This window comes from Pinus tabuliformis, chromosome X (genome assembly GCF_031772625.1).
Source record: "Pinus tabuliformis cultivar Carrire ecotype Pingquan chromosome X, CPIR1, whole genome shotgun sequence".
Classification (NCBI taxonomy): Eukaryota; Viridiplantae; Streptophyta; class Pinopsida; order Pinales; family Pinaceae; genus Pinus; species Pinus tabuliformis.
Genome location: NC_142308.1, coordinates 200350997 through 200374815, shown reverse-complemented (window position 1 = coordinate 200374815; position 23819 = coordinate 200350997).

Genomic DNA, 23819 nt, shown 5'->3' with positions numbered 1-23819 from the left:
CTCAACATGTCCTCCAACACTTGATTCACCCGCTCAGTCTGTCCGTCAGTTTGCGGATGGTATGCGGTGCTGAAACTCAACTGAGTTCCTAGACCTTCAAATAAGGTCCTCCAAAAAGCTGAGGTAAACTTAACATCACGATCAGATATTATTACTTTCGGCAGCCCATGAAGTTTAAATATATTTTGCATAAAAATATTTGCGATTTGAGCTGCACGATAAGTGGATTGAACCGGTATAAAGTGAGCTGACTTGCTGAGTTTATCCACCACTACCATTATTGAATCATTACTCCTTTTGGATTTCGGCAAACCGGTGATAAAGTCCATGGTTATGGTCTCCCATTTCCATTCTGGTATGGGTATCGGCTGTAGCAGTCCTGCAGGGTGCTGATGTTCAGCTTTCACCTGCTGACATTCCAAACAGCGCGCCAGGTATTCTACAACATCTTTCTTCATGCCTGGCCAGTAATACTCCTTCCTTAGTGAGGTGATTAATTTCTGGTAACCAGGATGCCCTGCATAGGGACTTCTATGATTTTCATCCAGAATCTTTTCTTTAATACTGCTTTGATTGGGTATGTAAATCTTCTTCTGAAAACACAACATGCCAGCTGTATTCAAGGTGTAACCTTGTTGTATGGAACGAGCATCTGAATTTTGCACCAAATGCTTCTTTTGCAAATAGATCTGATCTTGTGTCGCAGCCTCCTCAATCTCTTGGTCAAGAGTGGACCATCCTTGGCTGATACCAATCTCATAAATGCAATGCACTTTTCGACTTAGTGCATCAGCAACTCTGTTCTCCTTTCCCTTTAGGTGCTTAATTTCGAAATCGAAATTTCCCAAAAAGTCCACCCATCTTGCCTGTCTTGCGTTTAAAGTCGGTTGACTAAAGTAACTAGTCAAGCTGTGGTGATCCGTCATCAACAAAAATTTCCTCCCTACTAAATAATGACGCCACATCTTCAAAGCATGGATCACAGCGGTTAATTCCAGATCATAGGCGGAATATTTCTGCTCATGTTCCTTTAACTTTCTGGATTCATAAGCAATCACCTTGCCCTCCTGCATTAGTACTCCACCCACGCCCTCCTTGCTGGCATCTGTACAAACTACATATTCCTTTTCGGGATCTGCCACACACAGCACAGGTGCTGTGGTAAGTAAATGCTTGAGCTGTTCAAAGCTCCGTTGACAGTCTGCTGTCCATTTAAACGCTTTTCCCTTCTTTTGCAAGGAGGTAATAGGGTAGGCAACTCTAGAAAAACCCTCTACAAACCGCCGGTAGTATCCAGCCAGCCCCATGAAAGATCGAATGTCTGCTACATCCTTGGGTGTAGGCCAATCCATTATAGTTTTAATCTTTTCGGGGTCTACAGCTATACCTTCCTTTGTAATAATATGACCCAAATACTGGATCTGCTCTTTATAGAAATCACATTTGCTGAATTTTCCATATAACTGATGCTCCCGTAAAGTCTGCAACACTATTCTTAGATGTTCCTCATGCTCTTTCCTATTCCGGGAGTAGATAAGTATATCATCAATAAAGATCAATACAAATTTGTCTAAGTATTGATGAAATACACTATTCATTAAACACATGAATGTTGCAGGCACATTAGTTAACCCAAAAGGCAGTACCACAAACTCGTAATGTCCATAACGAGTACGAAAAGCGGTCTTGGCTATGTCTTCATCTTTTATTCTAATTTGGTGGTACCCTGATCTCAAATCGATTTTTGAGAAGATGGTCGCCCCCTTCACCTGATCAAACATCTCGTCAATGCGGGGTAGTGGATATTTGTTTTTGACTGTTAGTTTATTCAGCTGTCTATAGTCTATGCACATTCGCAGAGTCCCATCCTTCTTCCTCACAAACAGCACAGGTGCTCCCCAAGGAGAGACACTGGGACGGATGTACTTCTTTTCTAGCAGCTCTTGCAGCTGCATTTTTAACTCAGTTAACTCTGGCACACTCATCCGATAGGGTGCCCGGGACACTGGGGCTGCTCCGGGTATCAGCTCAATGGTGAAGTCCAAATCCCTTCTGGGTGGCAGCCCTGGAATCTCTTCGGGGAATACATCTGCAAATTCTTGCACTACAGGTATATCTTTAACAGTTGCAACCTTATCCACTGAATCTGCAAACCCCACTTGCACTGCATAAATCTAGCACTTATTTCGGATACATTTAACCAGCTGGGAGGCTATGATCGGCCGAATCTGCACTGGTTTTTGGATGCCTTGGATTTCTTTTCCCATACCCAGCTCATCTCTATAAGAAACTGTTTTTGTTTTACAATTAATTATAGACCACCGTCGTTCCAACCAGTCCATTCCTATCAGCACGTCATAGGAACCAAGAGGGAGTACATTTAACTAAGTTGTTATGATTTGGCCAGCTAACTTTAATGGACAATTACTGACTTTGGTTAGTAATCTTCTTTTGGTCCCGGTGGCCAGCTGCACTAACCATGGGCTTTTAAATTTAGTGGTTTGCAAACCACAGTTTTCTACCACTTTAGGACTTATATAGCTTAGAGTAGCTCCTGGGTCTACTAAAACAGAAACAGTTCGGTCAAAGATTTTACCTTCGAACTCTATCATAGTTGGCTGGTAATCAGCTTGCCGATCTTCCAGTGCTGCATTTATTCTGGGCATGGATCGAGCCACATCTCCTACTGTTGAAGCTTCGTAGATTTGGGACAACTGATCGCTGTCCTTCCGATGAGGGCAGTTTCTGATATAATGGGGTCCGCCACAGCCCCAACACTGAACAGGTGGCCGAGCTGTGCCTTCCGCGTCCAATCTAACTTGCTGTTCACTGTATTTGGAATCTGCAGGAGGTTTGAATCTGCTCTGAGTTTTTGCTGAATTTTTAGTACTGGTTCCTTTCGAAAATCCTTTCTGAAAACTGCTGCGTGCTCCCTTACTACCCATAGGCATTTTACTGCCTCGCTTATCTGTCCAACGCTTTCCGGAATTTTCTCCTTTTGATTTATTCTGCTGGTAACACAGTCTTGCTTTTCGGATTGCTTCATCCATGGTTTTCGGATTATCGAACTCTATCCTTTCTCGCATTGTCAAAGGTAGGCTACTAACAAATCTTTGTACTTTAGCCTTCTCTTCACGAATATAGGGCACATAGCGAAGCAGGGATGTGAACTTGGTTACAAACTCATCAATGGTTTGCTGTCCCAGCCGCAGATCGTGAAATTCGCGTGCCTTTTCATCATAAAAGCGCTCTGTCAGGTACTTCTCTTTAAAATATCCTTGAAACTTTTCCCATGTCACATCCTGTTCACTTATTCCCCGCACCATCCTGACCTCTTCCCACCATAGCGTGGCTTTGGCTTGCAACTGGAATATAGCCAGCCTTGCCTTAAGATGATGATCGTATTCATACACCTGAAAATACTTATTCATATTGATCAGCCATGCTTCTGCAGCTTCTTCAGAGTCTCCGTCAAAATGAGGCGGTTTAATCTTCCTGAATTCCCCGTGTAATTCCATCCGGGGTCTTTTTGGAGTCTGATATTCAGAGGCGTTAACAGACTTCTCTCCTCGCGTCTCTCCTCTGTCTTCTGCTTCCTCCTGTTCAGTATGATAGCTCTATTCATCTGTTATTGGTGCTTGTTCCGGCCTTGGATGTGACTGTTGTTGATGTTGTTTATCAGATAAGCTTTTCAGAATCCTCTCCTGTTCCACATTCAATCTTGCGTTATCCGCACGCAGCTGAGCCATTTCATCTTTTAGTTCCTGCAATGTCCTCAGTAGCGTTGAGTCAGTGGTGCGACCTGCTGCTCCCAGTTGTACCCAAAACTCAGAATTCGCTTGAGGTTGTTCCATGTTATCCGGAGGTTCCGGATTCCCATAAGGAGCACTGTTTGCTCTTCTCATTTTGCTGCTACCTGCTTCAGAACAACTCATTAAACAGTTTTAATTTATCTTGGTGTATTGCTGAACTGTTACCATAAAACTGTTTATATTCTTGTTGTTGTAATCTTAAAAATTTTCCCAAAGGTCACAGAGTTGTAAACCTTGGGCTCTGATACCAATTTGTCACGCTCCAAACAATACATAAAAAAAAATTTCATTTAATGACTAATAACTACACCATTCTTAACCTATAATTACATCATTCTTAAACCTATACACATATACTATCTTACCATGTTTATTAACACATAATAACCATCCAAATAGGTGCATATCTACAATGGTAATAAATTTCCAACTATGTTCATGTCTACAATGGTGCGCACAATACTCAACCCAAATTTACATAATGTTTATGGGGTTTACATTGGTCATTCAACACAAAGGTTACGTGTACAAAAGTCTGCAATACGTTACATAGTTGGTCACTGTGCAATTTAATAAACATTTAAAGCAACTTTCCCCGAGACACCTCGAGCCTGCAGTTTAATGTCCGGCTCTGCCGTGGTCGATGCATCTCCGTCCATCTGGTGAGTTCAACGGCTGGATGGCATCATGCCATGTGACACCCGGTGCTTTACAGCCTGGCCGCTTGGCTTGTCAACTTCGCGCCAATGCAACCCAGAGGTTCACCGGCTATCTGACGGTGGAGATCCTTCTGCTGTAGATCAAGGGTTCCCACGATGCCACGAAACGGTAATTATGATCTTAGCTATATAATGGTGAATTCCGCCTTCGGCTCTTGTTTTGTTTCATTTTCGTAATCTCCTGAGTGTTAGTGGAGCTCTGTTCCTTAGCGTTCTTCTGCGGCTACACAGGTCTTTCTAAGGTTTAAAGCATGCTGCCTTAGTGATGGGACTCGGCCTTCTACAACCATGAAGGTATTAGCTCTTCAACATATACCCTGTTCATTCGTTTCAGGTAACATTAATTTCCTATTGAGCTTAAGATGCAGGCTTCTGAGATTTCTCCATAGCTAAGCTTCCGTTATTGATTTAATGTCCACCCACGGTTCTCTTTGCTACAGGTTATTAACATTTGGGGGTTATTCTTCTTCACAGGTGGGTGTTGTCATCTCCTCCGAGGATGCGGAGATAACCCTCAAGGATGCGGAATCGCCCCTTGCATCTGGTTAACATATCCCTGGTAAGTCTCGGGCACATAGATACTCGTTTATGTTTTGTCTCAGGCCTGTACTGAAGTGTTACTCCCGTGACAGGGACGGCGGATTTGCTCAGTTCCTTTCACCCAGCTAGGAACTCCTCTGCCAAGAGGCTTCATAGACTTAGTTAATATTTTCATAATCGGTAGACTGTTACCCTATTTCATGTATGAATGCTGGTTCTCCAGAACGCAGCCATTACTTTATCATTGAGTTGTAATTTTCGACCCGTAAGGGTTTGACTTGATGGTTTTCATTATATAGTTGCACGGATAATCAAAAGAGTTCGGTTTTTGATCTATAATGTATCACTATATCACTGAAGTTATTCGCTCTTCCATTTGTGGTTTAATGGCGGTTTCCAAAGTTGAAATACATCTGTGTATTTGTGCTCAGGTTCACTGTTCTAATTTCTCTTTGCTTTAAGAATGGTATTGTATTCGTGTTTGTCTGGCTCGATGCCTCAGCCAGCCAAGCGTAAGCCACGACTCGGCATGAGGGGTTTCATCGTAGCGGATATTTGTTTGCTAACCGGCCGAAGGGTCGCATAACATTATGGTTACCATATCCGGCCTCGGCACTCATTCTTTTCTCTTATCATCGCATTTGTTAACAGGAATAAGTAATGCCATTTTTATTCAGCCATTGCCATTCGTATGTGCACTTTTCTACTGGTTATTTCAATGAGCATGATTATTGTACTGTCTCAGAATATTATTCATGATTCCGACTGTTAAGAAAAGAGATATTGCAATTTCTGTAGTTTATTTTGTTTATAATGATAGCTCTATTACCTTTTTATTTTGCTTGGCCGCGAGCCTCTCTCGTCTTGATCCTGGGAAATGTGTATTAGATTCTCGGGGTTTATTGTTTGCGCTACCACATAGAGCGACTGTACCTTTCGGGCTCTTCTGAGTGTTTACATATATGTACATATGGGTTCTTTCTGTGACTAATAATTATACGCATATCTTTTTCACATGCAAGAGGGTTTATATCTGTCCATTTCGGATTTGCTATCGACTCTGTTCAGGGGTTATCATAACCCTGTTATTGAGATTTTTCTACATTTCGCTACTGTTTTCTCTTTGAACTTAGAGTTCTTTCCTCAGTTAAAAGTTCAGTCCAACTATTATATTTGAGTCGACTTCCATGGTTCACACAGATTACTATAACCATTTTCATAATATCATTAAAGAGGAATAGGCTGGTAGCTGTTAACTTAGTTTACTTTCCACAGTACAGTACAGAAACATTTTAACAGATAAGTAAGTGATAAACCATACCTGTTTATCTGCCAAACCTCTTTATAATGCTTGTCAATCCACCCGTCTGTAGGAAGTCTTCGCTGAGCTTCCACCCCCAAGCACTTGCAGGTCCTACTCGACCGCAATATCACTGGTCTTGCCAGTCAACGCTATCTGATCCTAACCAGACGTAGCGTGCACAGGAAAATTTCCTTTTCCACTTATGCTATCTGATCCTAACCAGCATAGCATTCTTTTTTTCATTTCTTCTCTCTGCCATCTGATCCTAACCAGACTTGGCATTTTTCCCCTTTTTTCCTCTGGGGTCTCAACTACCTCCAGGTAGTTAGGGTAACTGATTCCTCAGTTACTAACCATGATTAATCATAACTCAATTCAAAATGGTACCAACACAACTGTCTTTTTATTAACATAACATTAACAACAGGATTATACATATTTTAAATAAAGTCTTTGTTCCATAATTACTTCACTAGTTACTAGCATTTACTTTTCACAAGGGGTGTTACACACCAGGTTCATATATATACAAGTTCAGGCTAATCAAAATGAGTAATTATGTGTTTAATTCATATCTCTGCGAGGAAACAATGACAATCAGAAATATAGGATATTTACGGATTGCTTTTTCGCTCCTAAAAATCACAAAGATTCCCTTAACTAACGATGTTTTCAGAATGTACTTCAACAACTTTAAATTTACATTTACATCAGCTTGAAATCTAAGTTGCCCTTCTAACTTAAAAAAAAATGAATTAATGTAGGAATTAAAAATGGGGTGTGTGGTCAAGAACTTTGTTGCTCTGCCATTTCACATCTGAAAGGGTCTGCTACACCTATTATAGGAAGGTTTCACACCATGTAATTCTGATCAACTAGGCTTGCGATTCGCTCATAATCAGCAACCTGAGTCGACACTCGAATGTTCATTTTCTGAAATATTCTTCTATACCTGGCATCGGAATTGTAACGAACGAATTCGTTATAAGAGACAGTAAATCGTGAGTCGCAAGACTCGTATATTTGCTTCGAACTGCGCACTAATATTCTTTATGACGTTCAATATCGTCAATTGCCGTCTCCATTGCCGGCTCCCGGGCTTGGAGTAGAACCCAGTTTGCGTTTGCTGCTTCTTTTCTGCTGGAGGTGATGATCTCCGTTGCTGTGATGGGATTTGATGATGTTGACGTTTCTTGCTTGAAAATTAGGCTGGATTATCTGCATATGACAGACCCCAGGGCTATTACTGGATGTGGAGAGCCGCTGTTCCGTCACCATGGAATTTACGCCTTCGGCTTTGTTTGATGATGCAGACGATTCCTTTTTATCAGTCGTTTGGATACTGGGGTTGGGCCTGAAAGATAACGACTTCTTGTTGGCAGCACTCTTTGAGGACGAGCCGCTTCTGGGGTTTAGGATCTCTTGAACACACCCGAACGGATCTTTCACCATATAACCAATGGCATTTTGCAAGCTAGATTCGTCGTCGAGAAGGGAATTGGGGCTGGGATCAACGGCCGAATGACTGTCGGGGGCAATAAACAGGTTATTCTTCTTTAGAAGCCTGGCGTTGCTGTGGCCAGCAACGAGCAGGAAGGAGATGATAATCAGGAGCGCCATTATATTGCTCTTCATCATAAAGCTCGGTGTTAGCAGACAACCGATATGATATCGGAGAGAGGTACAGAGATAGCAGATGAACGTATGATATCAGATGAGTTTAAACGTAGACAATACGATATTTGAGGCAGTAAGAGAAAACGGGAACACAGAGAGTGGGAAGACTTGGTTGGGGAAACATGGGAAATGACGCGAATATTTTATAGACAGAGATATTGGGAAAAGGGGAACTCCCTGGCCGCCTTCTCTGACGTGCGTGCGTATTCACGGTCATCACGCAGGCGCAAAACCGTTGACGAAATGCTTCAGACCTTTTTCAATTGGGTGGGCAGTACCAGTGGACCGGTCACTGGACGGTTGAATTTCAGGAATCTCCCGGTGTAAGTGGACGTCGTTGACAGATGGACGTCTTCAAACCTTCTTACAAGGTATAGCACACAGGGCGGTTGGGCAGTAAAGTTTCGACGAATTTCAGGTGTCCATTCGTTTTCTTGGCTAATACGTCACGTCACGTGGGTGTAAAGGCACTTTTTTTTTAGGAGTGGTCAATAATGTGATTTTTTGGAGATTCTGGTGACAGAATCCGGTGGAAGAAATTGAGGTTAAATCTTGATTTGTTGCAGTTAAAATGGTTTTTTAACTGCATATTTGGATTCAGCATCCTGAAAAACCCCTGAGACGCTTTCATTGTGCAGAAATTAGCTATCAAATTTGAGATTCCAATAAATTCCTGGCTGATTTCGACCGAAAAACAGACCAGAAAAACTTTCAAAAAATCGCGTTATAGACAACTGCCTTTTCTTGAACCGGGTGCGTCACGGTGTACGCTAAAGAGTTAGTATTCAATTGATCCTACTTCCTTGGGAAAGAATCAAATAAAATATCGATAACTATTTTAATTCAGAAGTTGAACCCCAACCAAGCACAAGAAGAGGATGCGATTCGTAGAAAATCGCATGGCATAGTATTAGGAGAATAGTAGAAAATCGCATAGCAAAGTGTTTTGGCAATAATGAGAAATTTTCATCATTGCTTTTCGAGAGTTTAAGTATATAAAATTATTTTCGTATAAATGAAAATTTGTAAATATTGAAATGGAAATATCACATTCTTTACTTTAATAAAGCCAAAAAAAAAATTAGTTTTTTTTGGTGATATTGTAGTTGTTTTTATTTTTACAATTTTTTTAATTATTAATATATTTTATTTTATAATAAAAAATGTTTATTTTTTATTATGTTAATTAAAAAAATTATAATTTTTGTAAAAATTTTATTTTATTGTTTAGTATGGCTTTTATGTGTAAGTATGTCACATTCTCAAAAAATAAGAAAAATAATTTTAACTCATGTTGTCTCATCTTAAATTATATATAATTTTTTAATCTTATTAATGGATTATGATTAATTATTAAAATATAATTTTGTATTTGAATGGATAGTAAATTATCTCATGCATTTAATAGTTCTTTTATAATATACCAGAATTTGAATGGATCATAAATTTACTTTTAACAAAAAAATTTACCACTTTAAAATTATAAATTAAGTAAAATTTTAGACATTTTTTCTCTAAGTAATGTGAAAAAAATTAATTCAACCTAAAGAATAGAATATATAACTCCAAAATCTTTTATATTTGTTTTAACTAAACATTTGTAAAATTAATTTTAAAAGGAAAAGCACTCCTAAGTGCCACTGACGAATGTGGAAGAGGTCAGTCTTGCTATCAAACGACGTGTGGTTCACTCACGCAGAGAGGAATGCTATCCCCAACGACGAGACCTGTTGAGCACAATATCCGGATTAAAAAGATGGGCAGAGTCTTGGGGTTCGATTGGTAGTGTCTCAAGATTCTCGACACCGCGTGGAGGCTAATGGCAGAAATGTGTTAGACCAATACGTATTAGAATCATGCCTTCCTTGCAATGAATCTTGTTGCTAAACTTCTGATTTATACAGTTTTACTTATTTCTCTGGCATAATCTGTGTTTGTAGAAGGTATGTCTTGTCTGTCACAGGTTGTCGGACAGAGCATGCATGTCTACACTATGTTGAAGATTTGGTTGTGAATTGTCGTAAAGGGAGCGATATGGGCGTAGAATCAGTGGGATGCAACAGCTGAGACAATGCACATATAGAGTTTCTCTAAGGAGATCTCAACATCCTTATAATTATCCTACCGCGGCTGTAATTTTTTCGCCCTTCTTTCATTATAATGGCGGATTCGATGTGATTATTTCAATAACCAACACGGCAGCACGATCCAAGTCAATGTTTTGAATGGTGTGAGAATGGTTGATTTATTTTTTTATCAATTCAATGTTGTACTGCATCGGACCACCTCGTATGGAGCCTGTGCTATCCTTAATTCTTAATACGCTAGAGAAAAACTTGGTTATGTTGATTGTTCCACGGTCCTCATTTTTGGTTATGTAAGCTTTGGTTTTACGTGTGGGCATTCATTTTACTGTGTATTTCTCTATCCACCTATATAGGAAAGAAACATCGGAGATTAGAGGTAAGAGGCTATGTATAAACGACCAAGTGGAGAAAACTAGGATTTTGGTGAACATTTTGTGTTGTGGCAATTATTTGCTCAGCGCTTTGTTGGTTACACATACATGAAGAATGATTTCTTGTGAAGACAGTTTGCTTCTTTTCTTGTTGTTTGTCCATTTAATTATCGTAGGGTTAAACGACTGTAGGGCCATGGCATACTCCTGATTTCTGAACAATGACTTGATTTCCCATTAGTGTTGAGTCCTAGGTTGTCCACATCCACAAATTTTCATTGTCAACTAGCCATTTGCTTGAAGCCTGAGTTGTTTCAGTACCGTTTGGTTTGTTCTCGAGCTCTGTTGCCCCCTCTGAATCGGTATAGTCGTATGCATTGGAAAGCATTGGATCTCGAGCTATTGGTGGGGCTGGTTGTGATCCGAGCTTGGGCATATTCGTATCCATACAGCCTTATCACCAAATTAAACTACAACATCATTGAAAGCCAACATGCATTTGTTTACAAGCCGCGTATTTGGGATCACCTCGATACGAAGACGCAAGATCGATTCCATGTCATAGTTTGCCATATATTGAAACATGTTTTTTTTTTAACCTACGGTCATTTTGAGACAATCATTTCAGCGGTGGCGTTTATATATATATATATATATATACACTGTGATATGTGTTGGAAAATTAATCCAACCACTTTGTTAAACAGGTTGCGACTTTGTTTACAAGCTCAAGAACAAAGGTATGGGCAGTAGTACAAGGCTGACCATTCCTCAACACATCACAGAGTTAAAGCAATTAATGAGGGTTGGTAAATATGTATAGGTGAAACATTAACTGCGAAACTCTTAGTTGGAGTCCTCAACTTCTGCAAGCTCAGGAAATCCCTGATTTTGTATAATCGTCCATCCCGTGTCTTATATATTCTCTCTAACATGTATTAATGAGTCAAATATATGTTTTGGGAGAAAATTGTGGAGCGCAGCATAAATCACAGTAAATTTTGTGTTTTTACTTGGCGTTGCAGCCTCCATTTATCACACGAATGTCTTTTTCCTACGTTTTGAAATATAATCTAAATCATGGTTTGTGGCGATATGGTTTTAAACCTTCATGATTAAGAGTTTCAGTCCTTAACCCCTACAAGCTCAGGAAATCCCTCATTTTGTATAATCGTCCATCCCATGTCTTATATATTCTCTTTGACATATATTAATGAATCAAATGGATGTTTTGGGAGAAAATCGTGGAGCGAAGCTTAAATCGCAATAATTTTTGTGTTTTTACTTGGACCCACATCCTCCATTTATCATGCAAATGTATTTTCCTATGTTTTGAAATATAATCTACAACATGGTTTGTTGTGATATGGTTTTAAAACTTGATGAGTAGATTTACCGCAACCTTTTTGGTTTTACTCTTTTTTGTTGTGCGTTAAATTTCAATTTCAATTAAGCCTTTGTAGTTGCGATATCTTTCCTAATCCTTATTGTAGTTGCGATATCCTTGCCGCAGCTGAAGTTGGCTTTGTGCAACTGAGCCAGATTCCTCTCCTCTGCCCCCAATTTTTTTTCTAACATGCTATCAAAGCCGGTTAAACTCTGTTAGTGAAAAAAGCAAGTGCTTTTACTAGCAGTTAAAATAATTGTTTCGAGGGAATTTTTTTTTTTCCTTTGGAACGTATTTACCAGCAGGTAGAAAGTTTTTTTTACACTCAGAAAATGGCAACATCAAGCACAAGCTTGACTAATCCTCAAATACCTTAGTTTAATGGAAACAATTATGACTATTGGGTTATTACAATGAAGGCTTTGTTTTCTTCTCAAGACATTTGGGATTTGGTGGAGAATGGTTTTCAAAGAACTAGCAAATGCAGTAGCATACATTGCCTTGTCTCAAGTAGGAAGGGAATTGTTGGGGGACAACAACAAGAAGGATGCAAAAGCCCTCTTCTATATTTTTCAAGTAGTGCATGAAATTATTTTCCGAAGGGTTGCAGTAGCAACAAAGTCCAAACAACCATGGGACACCCTCAAGACAGCCTACAAAGGCATTGCCAAAGTGAAGACAACAAAGCTACAAATGATAAGAAGAGACTTTGAGACACTCTTAGGTAGACTCATTTTTTACACATGTAATTGGGCTGGTTACTCAAATCAAGTCTCATGGTGAGACACTTGAGGAAAGGAGAATAGTTGAGCAAGCTTTGAGAGGACTGCCAGTAAGGTTTGGTGCCATTGTTGTGGCCATAGAAGAGACAAAGGATCTCTCACAGTTCTCAGTGGATGAGCTTCATGCATCACTGATTTTTCATGAACATATACTGAATAGAGCAACACACTCCTCAATGTAGCATGCCTTTAAGACACAAGTTTCGATTCTCATGGACATAGACTGAATAGAGAAACACACTCCTCACTATAGCATGCCTTTAAGACACAAGTTTCATTTCGTCAAGGTAGAGGCAGATGAGGATCATATCCCAGAGGAAGAGGAAGAAGCCCACATAGAGGTGGAAGAAGCAGCCCTTTAAGCTCAAGTGGAAGGAGCAACAATCGAAATCCAAGTCAAGGCCCAAGCAAATATCAAGCACAAGGTCAGAGGAATGATAAATCTCAAGTTCAATGTCATTACAGCAGAAGTATGGTCATTATGCAAATGAATGTAGAAAGAAGCAATCTGACATTAGTAACAAACCAAGTGTAAATTTCACAAAAGAAAATTAGAACCATGATAGCATGTTTTTAGCTTGTATTGTAGCACAAGAGAAACAAAGTGATGTATGGTATCTAGATTCAGGGTGTAGCAACCACATGTCAGGGAACATAGAAATGTTTTCCAATCTAGATGAAAGTGTGAAATCTGAAGTGACATTAGGGACTGATAGAAAAGTCTCTGTTATGGGAAAAGGAAGAGTTAATATCCTAACAAAGAAGGGGGAGAAGAAGTACATCTCAGATGTTTACTTTGTCCTCCGTTTGGAGCATAACCTCATAAGCATTGGACAACTCATGCAAAAGTGCTACAATGTCTTTTTCAACAATCATGAGTGCACAATTTTGGATAGGCCTCCAAGCAGACAACTAATTGCAAAGGTTCAAGTGACTAACAATAGAATGTTTCCCCTAAAAATAAGATCAGATTTGAAGGAAGAAGGTGCACAAGCACAACTATCAATGAACTGACAAGAGGATGGAAGGAAAGATGCAACTGTCACACAAGTAAACTATCAAGTAGAGGTCAAAGATGAAAACTGGTTATGGCATTTGAGATTTGGACATCTCAACTTTGGAGGTTTGAATTTGTTGCATAGGAAAGGCACGGTGAAGGGATTGCTGCTTAAAGAAAAACCAAACAACCTATGTGAAGGATGTATCTTAGGCAAGCTACATAGAGAGACATTTCCAGTAGGAAAGTTGGTAAGGGCAAAGGAACTTTTGGAGATTTTCAATTGAGATTTATGTGGACCAATGCAGACACCATCAATTGGTGGCAGCCATTATTTATTGACCTTCATAGATGACTACACAAGGAAGACATGTGTTTATCTCCTAAAACATAAAAGTGAAGTGTTTGAGCGCTTTCGTCAATACAAAGCTCTTGTCAAGAAGCAAAGTGCACATTACATCAAAGTTATTAGGACTGACAGAGGTGGTGAATACATCTCAAATGATTTCATATGTTTTTGCAAGGAGCATGGAACTCACAAGAAATTTACAACAAGGTATACACCTTAGCAAAATGGTGTAGCCGAAAGGAAGAATAGGACCATTATGGAAATGGCAAGGAGTATGTTGAAGGCAAAGAATGTGCCAAATGATTATTGCGCTGAAGCTGTTGCTTGTGTAACATATATCTTGAATTGATGTCCAACCAAAAGCATCCAGAACGTGGTTCTTGAAGAGGCATGAAGTGGAAGAAAGCTTAGTGTCACTCACATGAGAGTTTTTGGATGTATGGCATATGAACATGTCCCAGATGAGTTAAGAAATAGATTGGACAACAAGGGAGAGAAATTCATATTTGTTGGTTATAGTGATGAATCCAAGGCATACAATCTCTACAATCAATCAACCAAGAAGTTCATAATCAGTAGAGATGTGCAGTTCATAGAAGAAAAAGCATGGGATGGAAGTTTAGAGAAGACAGTCAATGTCAAAGCATGTATACCACATGAGGACAAAGAGGAATTAACAACAGCAAATAATTCCTCAACAATGACTCCCTCTACTCCTATTCAAACGCAACAAAGCAGGGAACAAACAACACCATCAAAAAATAATAGGACAATGTAACACAGTCAAGCAAATGCTTCTCAAAGCACGCCACAAAGAGAAACACCAAGTGACATATCAAGGCCATCTTCAGCAAGCACAAGAAGACCAAAATTTATAAATTTAAATGAGACTTACGAGTAAGATGAAGTTGATAGCACTCTTTGAGGACCAACCTGAAAGATAATGACTTCTTGTTGGCAGCACTTTTTGAGGACTAGCCTCTTCTGGGGTTTAGGATTTATTGAATACACCCCAACGAATCTTTCACCATATGACCGTTGGCAGATTGAAAGCTAGATTTGTCGTCGACAAGGGAATTGGGGTTGGGATCAATGGCGAAAAGACTGTCGGGGACAATAAACATGTTATTCTTCTTGAGAAAGCTGGCATTAGTATGGCCAGGAACGATCAGTAGGAAGGAGATCATAATCAGGAGCACCATTATATTGCTCTTCATCATAAAGCTCAATCTTATCAGACAACCGATACGATATCAAAGGGAGGTACAAAGATAGCAGATGAATGTATGATATCAGATGAGTTTAAATGTAGACAATACAATATTTGACAGACTTGCAGGAGAAGAACATATGTCAGGCAGTAAGAGAAAACGAGAACACAGAGAGTGGGAAGACTTGGAGTGGGAATATTTTATAGAAAGAGATATTCTGAGAGAGGGAACTCCCTCGCTACCTTCTCTAACGTGCGTGCGTATTCACAGTCATCACGCAAGTGCAGAACAATTGACAAAATCCTTCAGACCTTTTTCAATTGGGTGGGCAGTAGCAGTGGATCGATCACCGGACAGTTGAGTTTTAGTAATAACCTGGTGTAAGTGGACGTTGTTGCTAGCACCGGATAGGAGGCAAAGGGACAGGACAAGCATCGTGAAACCTTATTACAAGGTATAGCACACAGGGCATTTGGGTGGGAAAGTTTCGACGAATTTCAGGTGTATTGACCCGCCTGGTAGTTGGAACTATTCGTTTTCTTGGCCAATACGTCACGTGCTTGTAAAGGCACTATTCTCAAGCTGCGGGCATCATGGTGTATGCTAAAGGGTTAGTGTTCAATGAATCCTACTTCCTTGGAAAATAATCAAATAACAATAACAATATTTTTTTAATTCAACTTTTGAACCCAAACCCAAACCACGTACAAGAAAAGGATAAGATTCGTAGAAAATCACATGGCATAATGTTCGAAGAATTGTAGAAAATCACATAGCATAGTGTTTGGACAAAAATTAAAAAGTTTCATCATTGCCTTTCGAGAGCTTAAGGATATAAAATTATTTTCCATATAAATGAAAATTGGTAAATATTGAAATGGAAATATCACATTCTTTAGTTTAATACCCCGCCCAAAAAAAAATTAGTAAATATTGTAGTTGCTATTATTTTTACAAAATTTTTAATTATTAATGAGTTTTAGTTTAAATTTTTATTTTTTATTATGTTAATTCAAAACAAAGTATTATAATTTTTATGGAACATTTTATTATGGTGTCTAGAGGCATATTTTATAGCCAGATATGACCTGGATGTGTAAGTATGTCAAGTCTTCAAAAACATAATAAAAATAAATTTCGCTAATATTGACCAATCCTAAATAATATATAACTTCTTAATTCTATTAATGAATTATGATTAATAATTAAAATATAACTTTGTATTTAAATAGATAGTAAATTATCTCACATGTTTAATAGTTCCTTCATAATATACCTAAATTTGAATGGATCATAAATTTACCTTTAACAAAAAATTTACCACATCAAAATTCTAATCTAAATAAAACTTTAGACATTTTTACTCCTTACTAAAGTCAATACGATTTCTTAAATCAAAAGAAAAAAATTAATTCATGACAAAAAAAAAATCTTACTCCAAAATCTTTTAATATTTCTTTTAACTTAACATTTATAAAATTAATAAATAAAAGGAAAATCACTCCTAAATGCCAATGGTATCCATCTGAATGGCAAAGGAGGACGTGCCACTGACATGTGTGGAAGAGGTCAGTCTTGCTATCAAATGATGTGTGGTTCACTCACACAGAGAGGAATACTATACCCAACGACGAGACCTGTTGAGCACAATATCCAGATTAAAAAATTAGGCATGGTCTTGGGTTCGATTGGTAGTGTATCAAGATTCTAGACACAACGCGGAGGATAATGGCATAAATGTGTTAGACCAATACGTATTAGAATCATGCCTTCCTTGCAATGAATCTTGTTGCTAAACTTCTGATTTATACATCTTTACTGATTTCTCTGGCATAATCTGTGTTTGTAGAAGGTATGTCCTATCTGTCATAGGTTGTCAGACAGAGCATGCATGTTTACACTATGTTGAGGATTTGGTTGTGAATTTTCCTAAAAGAAGCGATATGGTCATAGAATCAGTGGGATGCAACAACGAAGACAAAGCACGTATACAGTTTCTCTACGGAGATCTCAACATCCTTATAGTTATCCTACTGTGGCTGTAATTTTGTTGGCCTCCTTTCATTATAATGGAGGATTTGATGGTAGATTCGATGTGATTATTTCAAAACCAACATGGCAGCATGACTCAAGTCAATGTTTTGAAAGGTGTGAGAATGGTTGATTTATTTTTTTTATCAATTCTATGTTGTACTGCATCGGACCACCTCGTTGCTCAGAACGTGGTAAAAGTCGATTTATGGAGCCTGTGCTATTCCTATTTCTTAATACGCTAAAGAAAAACTTGGTTCTATTGATTGCTCCATGGTCTTCCATGGCTTCCAAAGGCTCATGATAAATTTCTAATAGCGCCTGTTGTGCCTATCAGATAGCACCGAAACATTGGAGAGGTATGTAAGCTTTGGTTTTATGTGTGGGCATTCATTTTACTATGTATTTCTCTATACACCTGTATAGGAAAGAAATATCAGAGATTAGAGGTAAGAGGCTATGTATAAACGACCCATTGGAGAAAACCAAGATTTTGGTGAACATTTTGTGTTGTGGCCATTATTTGCTCAGCACTTTGTTTGTTGCACTTTCATGAGGAATGATTTCTTGTGAAGATAGTTAGCTTCTTTTCTTGTTGTTTGTTCATTTAATTATTGTAGGTTAAACAACTGTAGGGCCATGGTATACTCCTGATTTTTGAACTATGACTTGATTTCCCATTAGTGTTGAGTCTTAGGTTGTCCACATCTATAAATTTCATTGTCAACTACCCATTTTCTTGAAGTCAGAGTTGTTGCAGTAGCATTTGGTTTGTTCCCGATCTTTGTTGCCCCCTTTGAATCAGTATAGTTGCCTGTGTTGGAAAGCATTGGATCTCGAGCTATTGGTGGGGTTGGTTGTGATCCGAGCTTGGGCATATTTGTATCCATAAAACCTTCTCACCAAATTAAACTACAACATATCTTATCCAGATCATTGAAAGCCCACATGCATTTTTTTACAAGCCGCGTATTTGGGATCACCTGGATACAAAGGCACAAGATCGGTTCCATGTCATAGTTTGCCATAGATTGAAACATGTTTTCTTACATATAGTCATTTTGAGAGAATCATTTCAGCAATGGCGTTTATAATTATTTTTATATAGACAGACTATGCTATGAATAGTAGGCAGTTTAGTCGTTTTGGTTTGATATTGAGATTTTCATAAATAACAAGACTCTACTCAATAGTGTGTCTGCAAGTGATATGTGCAGTTGGTTCAGTTAGTGGTTGTGCTGAAATTGTGGACCTTGAGTGAAAAAGAAGGAAATGTGATATTTAGTGACTTGTAAAAAAAAATGCAGAGTCGATGGCTTTGGAAGGAGTTCGTAATGGAATGGAGTTTCTCCATTTGCATGGATTCACCTTATGAAACTTCCGTATTAGGGTTTGGTAATTGAAAGAATGATTTTTTTTGTTTTTATTTAAAGGGAGAAAATATGTAAAAGAGTTTGCTAAAAGCCTTTAAAAAAGGGATATGAAATGGTTTATTTAGTGATAGAAGTATGCAGGAATAAGTCACTAAATGATTTCCCATTAAAATGATTAAACTAAGCCACAAATTTTACTTTCCAAAGTTTGAAGCTGCCAAGGTAAAAAGAAAGTGCGGGAGAGTAAAAACAATCATCAATGCATAAATAATATTGAGTATAGTAAACTTTTGAAGTATTTTTTGAAAAGTAAATTATTTTATTTTAGTGGCATATTTTATATTTGGTCACATATTAAAAGAGGCCAATGTAAAAGTAGTGGAAAATAAGTTTTTAACTTTGTATAAAAATGTTTATTCTCATTTTTTTTGGGTAATATTTTGAATATTGTGCAAGTTCTTATTTATCTTTTACTTGTTGAATTGCTGTGAAAGAGGGGGGCGAGACACTACACAAAATTTATTGCAAGTGTTTAGCATCCTCCAACAGTGAATTGGAGAAAATGACCTTACTTGATGATTTGTTATAGTTATTAAACAATATAATGCCCTCTACTGTTCATATCAATGTCCAAATCAGTAAGGACATGCTTTTTGACATTAAAACATGTCTGCAAAATGCACAAGATAAGATCGAGTTTCTACAAATCGAATCCCAATTCTAGAGAGATGAATTTTAGCAGAAGCATTATGATTCTAAACTTGTTTATGTTCATAATTTTCTTTTCGATTTGTAAAGATATTTTAGGATCAAATTTTTGTGAAGTAGAAAGTCAAATTTAGGCAAGTGTATGCGAGAGACATTTGCATACTGATGAGAAGCCTATTGTTCCCAAGACCTTTATAAGTCTGTGGGAAGAAATTACATATAAAAAACACAAAACTGGTTTGGGTTATAACAAATATTTCCTCAATATATATTTTCATCTTCCTAATTTTTCTAAACCTATACAATTTCAGAGTGTTGTATTTCTAGATCATGTTGTTCCATAGAAAGTTGATCGATGTCAACAATGTACCAGAGTTGGACATGTGAAAGATCTGTGTTTTGATATTCACTCGTGTGAGCATTGTGGAAAGCATAATCACCACTCAAACAAATGTTCCAGAAAGAATCCTACTGCAAGAGAGAAACTAATTTTCAGATGGATTTCTTCTTCGGATTGGTAAAAAACAACCAAGAAGATTTACCGGTCATACCACAAGATATGTTCAAGAGTGTTGACCAGCCTTGCTGTGATGAAGAATACCTCTCATCCTGTATCCGACAAGGGTGGAATTGTTGATTGTCATCCACAGGTTTGAAGATTTGTCAACCTAGCCTAAGTGAGAGATCCACAATTGATCCTGAGCGATAATCTATACTAGTTAGAGTCATATTTGTACCCAGAGAGACTTCAATTTTTTCTAGTTGATTTGTTTGCGAACAAACACTTCCAGATTTAGAATTGTTCGAGGAACTACGTTAATAGTTCTAGAGTTTGTGGTCACCCTAAAACCACATTTTTGGTTGTTGTAAGAACTGCTATGAATGTTCCAGAGTTGGTGTTGGTTGGGACCTTCAGTTCTCCCACATTGGTTCGTGGTCCTCCTTAAAAACTATTTCTGAGACACATTCAACTCTTGGTTGAGATGCATATTTTCATTTTGATCTCTCATTCTTGGACTTTGATACATCCCTTCGAATCAAGGGGGGAAATGTTAGACAACTAATACTTGGGATTAAGGTTGGGTTAGTTTGTGTTAGAGTGATTGGTTATTAGAGTCCAAGAAGACCCAAAAACTGATTCAACAATTTCTTGTATGTATTAATATGTACACATTGTACATCATTCATTGAGATCAATTAATATAGGTTTGATTTGGTTTCCAATATCGGGTGTTTAACAAAACTATGTTGCTTGAATTCAAAACCAAATTTGATAACCTAAGATATATGGTTTTTTTAACCCTCGGGGCTATTCTATTGAACAAAGTTGTGCCAAGGCATATAATGGAAGAAACAATTCCTCCCCACTTCAAGTCGACTATAAAAATATATGAAGGAGACCAGGTAACCCTCAATGATAGATTTTTGTGACTAAATTCACTCCAATAAAGGAGGCAATTGATTCAGAGCATACAATTCCCTTGAGTTCTCAAACAAAGTAGGAAAATAAATCTAATATTTAAAATCATAATATGGGAACCTTCATCTCTTAGTAATAACAAAAGTTTCTTTAAACCAAACTATGCAATTTAACATTGTCTAAAGAAACTAGTAAGAGAAAAATGCAAGAGTAGTTAAAACTATCAAACATTTCATATATGTGATATCACAATATTTCTTGATGAATGATATAAAAATTTTAAGGACCATAAGACATTCACATTCATTGAGTGAAATGAAATGGAATACGTGCCTTCAAAATTAATAAAGTATTAGGGAATCAAGTTCTCAGTAAAATGTTTACAAAATAGGATTTTTAATTGCACGTGCTTTTCCAACTAAAGTTAAACAAAAAATGTTGAATCCATGTTGGGATGCATATTAGACTCCTAAGCCTACATAAACTACAAGGTTTGGTGAATCAAGTAATTTCCTTTCCTCCATATCATGACCCCTTCTTTTATATCAAATTTTCCTTTTTATAATTCATTAGGCCACTAATGTAGTTAATTTTGTGAATTCCTCTGAACTGCTCAAGCGGTTCCCTTTTTATTTTTTGCTTTTGTAACTTCCTACTAATATGGTGGACCCAACACTAATATTTGAAATGGGGTTGACATTAGATCGTCAACCATTGGATAACTAGGAAATGTTAACTATTATACTTGTTCTAATGTCATTGTTAACAAGGGTCTTTTGTTTCTCAATCAAGAGGTGAATTGCTAATTGGATTCATTTAGGATGATGAATTATTGCATTTTCCTCATATTGATATGTATTTTTGTATCAAAAGTATATGTGAGGATTCAGAGCTCCTCCTGCACTTGTGAAATGGAATCGAAGAATGCAAAGTCCAGGTCCATAACTTCTTGAAAATAATTCTTTCATCGATACCTATAATGATGTCTTTGAATTATCCTTGATCAATCCTTTTCTTTTCTAACACATCTTTATAGAGTTAGGATAGCTCCATTTATTCAATGCCGAAGGTGGTGGAAGGCCTTATTCAATAGCCTTTGAAAGTGACCTCTGAATTTCCACCCCAAGTTTTTGACTTCCTTGCACTTCTTATGTGATGCAGTGATCAAACTACTTCTGGCCTTTATGGACATGATCTCCATGATGAAAGTATTCCTCTCATGAATTTCAAGGAGCTTTAGATTATTGGAAGGTTGGCTATTGATTAAATTGATCTCATCATCTACCAATTCTACTTTGGTACCCAACTGATCCCAAGCACTTTTTATCGTAAGGATCAAATTATTTTGTAATGTATTTGTGTTGATTAAGATTGTGAAATCATCCTTGAAAAAGTTCTTATAGACTTGATCCAATCCGAGATACAATTCTTGACACCTGTGAGTATTTTCTTGGCATCCATTTTCTGACTAAGGATCCTATTCACCTCTTCATATGTCAACTTAAGATCTGCAATCAATTTATCTTTTTGAGAAATGTTAGAATGACCAGATATAGATTCTCATTCATGTCATCTAGCAATTGTTGTAAATTAGAAAGCCCAAAATCTTTAGCTTGATAGTCCTCTTAGAGACTATACAACTTTGCATTTAGCCCATGTAACTTTTCTTGGCCAAATCCTTCTTCTATGATCTTTATCTTAGGGATTAATTTATATTTCTATTATATTTCTACTAGGACTGAGGTAGCTTTATATTCTAATATTTTAATGGCCTTCTCATGTTTGTCTTTAAATTTTTCAAGATCTTTGACTTGGTTTTTAATCTAGATTTATCCTTCTCTATTTCTATTATCTCATTACTGCAGTTGTGTTTAGTGGTAGGCATGTTTAACTTCCCTTTAATCTTGGAAAATTCATTATCTTTCTCCCTAAGCATATCTGCAATAGACGCTTAGTCCTACATGGGTGCTCAACTCATAACAATCTTATGTTGCAAATCATCAATGGTAATTGTTTTTCCTCTATAAGTAGCCTTCTTTATGCATAACGTTTCTTCAGTTCTCTCAATTTGTAGTATAATTTTGGGGACATTGATAGAAGCTTGAATAAAATCTCTAGAAAATGGATCACATATATGCCTATTCTATTCAATTTTGATTTGGGGAGGCTGATTTTCTAAATCCATAATAAACTAAGTAGTTTTATAATCTTCGAGATTTACCTATTTTCTCAACTTGTCTACTTTAGGCTCCATGACTTCCATTTGCAATTGTTTAGCCTTGTTGTTGAGTACGGATAAGAGTCTATAAATGGTTGGATCCTCTTGTCCCATTTAGGTATATAATTCATATTTTTATTATTCAAAGGATTCCTTATTTGGACTTTGGTAGCATGTCCTTTCCCTATTCCATTTTAACAAGTGATTTATCGTATCATTGTACTTATGAGAAAAAATGAGACTCATTAGTACCAAAATGGATAAGATATAGTGTTTTAACACCACCTTTGTCTAAAGAATCAATTATTATTTTTGGCCATTTACTTTGAATAAAGAGAGGGTCTGCATCAGTAAGGTCTTAATGTACTTTTCTAATGTTACTAGGGTTACGAGAATCTAATTGTGATGTTTTTGTTGCTCTATCTACATCAAAAATTTATTATGCAAGTAGTTGAAATCTCTCACCTAAGGAGTCTTTATTTGGAGTTGTTTATTTCTATTGATTTGCCTCATGGATACTGGGGGGAATTTAATAGATGAAAATAGACATAATATGCAAGGGATCGTACCTCTATTTTCATCTTTCTCAAAATTAAAGGTTCTTGATAACTTATCGATAATGGGAAAAGTCAAGCTTGAATTGATAATGAATCCAAACATATTTATTGAGACAATGAATTCATATTTCCTTCCGTAGAGGGAAAGTGCAGGTTATTTGAATGTATCAGTAAGCGCATATACTCTAAGGAAAAAATTGTGAGTCAAATGTCGAGGTAGCCTATAAGGTTTGAACTCTACGTCGAATATCCTAATGATAGTGTAGTCCTACTATAA